At 41.7% G+C, this 4,283-nt stretch overlaps 1 long non-coding RNA gene across 1 annotated transcript; it reads right to left on the reverse strand.

Moving 5' to 3' along the window:
- Positions 1–596: 596 nt before the first annotated feature.
- Positions 597–2,662, reverse strand: LOC311089693. Its single transcript, XR_014607740.1, has 3 exons — positions 2,524–2,662; positions 1,807–1,851; positions 597–1,680 (listed from the first exon to the last, which is right to left on the reverse strand). It is a non-coding gene; the product is annotated as an uncharacterized lncRNA (long non-coding RNA).
- Positions 2,663–4,283: the final 1,621 nt, after the last annotated feature.

Consider the following 4,283-nt stretch of genomic DNA (forward strand, 5'->3'; position numbering starts at 1 on the left):
GGAAACGGTGGCGGTCCCCATGGAAGTGGACCAACCTATGGGGGAAATTCCTACGGTACAGGAGGAAACCGAGGAGGTACAGAATCCTCTGGGAGGTGGACAAAAAACACCAAGGGCTAGGAAAGGGCTAGGCCCCAGTAAAAATAGGGCAGGGGTGTCTCTGCCGACACTACCGGCCCTGACCCCTTTTCAACCTCGAGAGGCATTTCCAGGGGTTAAGGTGTATGTCCCTCTGATCAATTTTGATCAAACCCTTTCAGGGGACCAGAAGGCTAGACTAACTGCTCTCAATAAAAAAAATATTGGAGTTGGGATGTAGCATTCCCCTTCTCCCGGAGGGGCAATTTAAAGTAGGACCAGACAAACTGCATTGGACATCAGCAACAGCAAAGGAAATCTTGAGACATTGGCAGAGGAGTCTAAAAGATTGAAGGGGGCATTCCGTCAGGGCCCCGTGCATAATGAGGAATAAAAAAAAAAAAAAAATAAAGAATAAAAAAGAGCATTCTGTGATTAACTTGTCCCAGGGTTTTCAATTGACATCAGCACAAGTTAGCCTATTGGACAGGGGTTTATCCTTTATTCCTTCCCATTTAACCCTCTGGAGTCTGAGGTGTTTTTGGGGCCCTTGAGATGTTTTGACATGACCTGACATTTGTGCTTATTTCAGCTACTTACAACATACTATTGGCCAACATGTAATTTTGTTGTATTCAGCACAAACTCTGCTACAATAATATGTGAGCAAAATGGATGTACATGTTTGCATTTTATAGAAAAAAAATATTATGCGTGGTTAGTATGTTTTGGGAAAAACATTGTCACTGCAATAAGGCCATTTAACACATACTGAATAGTTTTCCATAAGACTTTGGAATTACTATTCTTGTAGGCTAGAATTTTTTCTACAAAATGAGGTGAAAATCATTCTGACCACTCTTTCACAAACAACAATATAACGATTTTAATTTTGCATGTCAGTTTTTGTGTCAGCACTGCTGTATGCGTGGGCCATGAATATTAATGTGATTCACACCAGGGGTGTGACTAAAGACACTCCCCCCATGGCTAATGGGCCATCAAGGTGCTGTGAGGCAGCCTGAACAAAGAATGATGACCTAAGAATGATTCACTGATGAATAAAAAGTTAAAAAGAACAGCATTTATTCAAAATAGAAATCTTTTCTAACAATGGAAAGACTTAAAGTTATTACTATCACTTACATCCTTTCCAAAAAAGAAAGAAAAAAAGACCAAACTTTTGTTTTTTTATAAAAAAATATTTTTATTCAAAGAATCCTGAAAAAACTATTACAGGTTATAAAAAATATATATTAAGCAGCACAAAGGTTTCCAACACTGATTTAAAACTCATTGCCGTTTTCTGTGACACACCACAGAGCTCTGTTATAAGTTGCTCCATAAACTCTTTATGTGACAAGTTACCATGTAGCTCTTTGTGCACAATGAAAGAGTTGGTGGAAGCAATGTCCAAGAAGTGTAGAAAAATCTTACTGTACCACTTCATGGTTATGTGCTGTGTTGTGTAGTACTGTATCAGCTGATCAGACAGGTCAACACCCCCCATGAGTTTGTTGTATGCAGTCACAGGTGCAGGACATGGAAATGTCTTTGTCCTCCATGTATCTTGTGTTTTCACCCTCATCTGCGCAGTGTCTCCTGTATAAGCAGAATGGATGGTTTTTGTCATTTCACACAAGAATAGGTAGGCTACTTTTATATTATGACGATGTAAACACAATTAGGCTACATTTCATCTGTAAAATATTACGTCTATGCACTTACTCGGTATGATTTCTCGATCGCACTGAGAACTGAAGGTTCACATTCCTAAAAAACAACATCAAAATAAAACTTTTAGCATACATTATACAAAGTAAACTGCTGAGCAAGTGATGGTTATGGACAAACAATGTATAGTTGATGGGCCATAGAACGGAGAAAAATCTATTTATGGGCCATAGACCGCGTCACCGCGAGTATCTGTTGATGGGTATCCGCACGCATTTAGTGACACACGCAATGAACGGATCGTTCGCGAACGACACACATCACTACATTTCAAACATTTACACCTGTATTCACAAACATCTGTGCATAAGGCAGTATTGAAGCGTGTCTTAGGCTAACCAAAATCGAGCATTTATATAAAAATATAATGTAGACAGTAGGCTATATCACATATTTTACCGGAGGCTGAAACATATTTGCACTAAATCACATTAGTAGATATTCGCAAACAAGCTACATTACGCATAAAGAAGTATTTTAGCATTATTTCAGTGTCATAAGCTAATCAAAACTGAGTGAAATATATATGAAGTAGGCTATATAAATTTAGCACTGAAAGGTTGCCTACCAGTCTAGTTCACATTTTAACATGTTTCTGTCTATTTATAGATGCATATACATGTACGATATTAGGCTTAGTTCATGTTTTTACTCCAAACTCATTTCATAACATACATTTTAATCTGGCATGACCAGTTTAACATGTCTTACCTTAAAAATCTTCTCATCTACAAATCGCGTTCTTCTGAGGTAAATCCCAAGGTAAACAGCACAGCACAGCACAAGGTAAACAGCACAGCACAGCACATCTTCAAACTCGATGAAAAGCAGAGAGGAGTAAGTTACCAAAGTCTCTTATTCTTTGTTTTGAGGTGATGAGGGCGTTTACAGGTCTGCGTTCTGCCGCGTGGATCATTTGCATGTCAATCGCTCGTGCGCGCGTGGGTGTGGTCACATTATAGTTAATTAGGATGTGTTTGAGAAACTGTACATGTCGCTGCTTTCTTACGGATTACTTAAACAGAGAATATTTGTTTTTTATATAATTTACATATTTTAAAAATAGAGACTCCAAGCGTTGTATAGACATGTGTTTTAAGTCTGTGTGACAAACATTCGCTGAGTTACAGGTCATTTTCTGTCGCGTTTCAGAATGAGTTTCACATTGAGAGAGACGGCAGAACGCGCATCATGTTTATTTTTCTTTATTTGGCGAAAAGCACAACACTTTGTTTTTATTATGAGTATGCACAAAAAAAAATACACACTTAACAGGATCGATTGATGTACAACACAAGCATATAAGATAAAAATTAATATTAGAATTTTGATTTTGTTTGCACTGATAAGGAAAAAAAACGAGCCTATCGCGCCGGCGCGACAGCCGACCTCAGGGGGTTAAGAGCCTCAGGGAGGTCACCATCCGGCGGGCCTCAACGTTCGATGGTGTTTTAAGCCCCCAATGGCTCCTTAGAGGCAGCTAACCCTACCCTCAACCTTAAACCCATCCCCTCGCTGCCTGGAAGGCGCCGTTGGGGGCTTAAAACACCAAACACCGGCCTCAACAGTGGTCGCCCGACTCATGGCCCAAGGAGAGGGAGATGACGGGGGAGAGGGGTCAAGCCGGGCCCTGAGGAGTAGGGCCGTACGGTTTCAGGCCAGGCCACCTTTTTCTCCATCGGGGGAACAGGTTGAAGTACGGGAGGGAGAAGAAGAGGCGCAGGAAGGATATTGACGTCCAAAGCCGACCGTTTTGCGAGAGATCGCAGAGGGTACCACCGCCCCAGAAATTGCCCGGGGAAGTATGGGATTTCTTTGAGAGGAACTTGGAAGGGGTCCAGGAAGCCTTATCCGGAGCACAGGCCCCGAGACCTAACTTACCCCCGGAGGAAGTGGAAGCGTTAGAGGAATTAGCTCGCAGACGGGATGTTGTGATTAAACCTGCAGATAAGGGAAGTGTGGTGGTAATTATGGATAGGGCACGTTATGTGCAGGAGGGCCTGAGACAATTAACAGATGAGTCCTTTTATTCCAAGTTGTCGGCCCCCATCTTTATGGAGTCGGTACCCCGCATTGAAAGAGTAGTGAATACCTTACTGAGGACAGGTTTCATTTGTAAGCGACAAGCAAATTATTTGTTGGGGGAAGTGAGGCCTAGGCCCAGGCGGTTTTATTTACTTCCTAAGGTTCATAATCCTCGGGATAAATGGCCTAACCCCTTCATGCCTCCCGGTCGTCCGATCGCCACAGGGTGGCAGAGTTTGACTTTTATTTGAATCCCTTATCTACCAATCGTTTTAGTTACATTAGGGATACCTATTACTTCTTGGAAAATGTCAAAAGTCTGAGAGTGCCACCTGATGCATTCTTGTTCTTGTTGGATGTGGAGAGACTTAATACTAACATTGAGACTCCCCTAGGATTAAAGGCAGTGCGAGATTGTTTTGCCAGGTTCCCCGATGCTTCTCGAC

Source organism: Abramis brama (genome assembly GCF_963993115.1).
Source record: "Abramis brama genome assembly, chromosome: 1".
NCBI lineage: Eukaryota > Metazoa > Chordata > Actinopteri > Cypriniformes > Leuciscidae > Abramis > Abramis brama.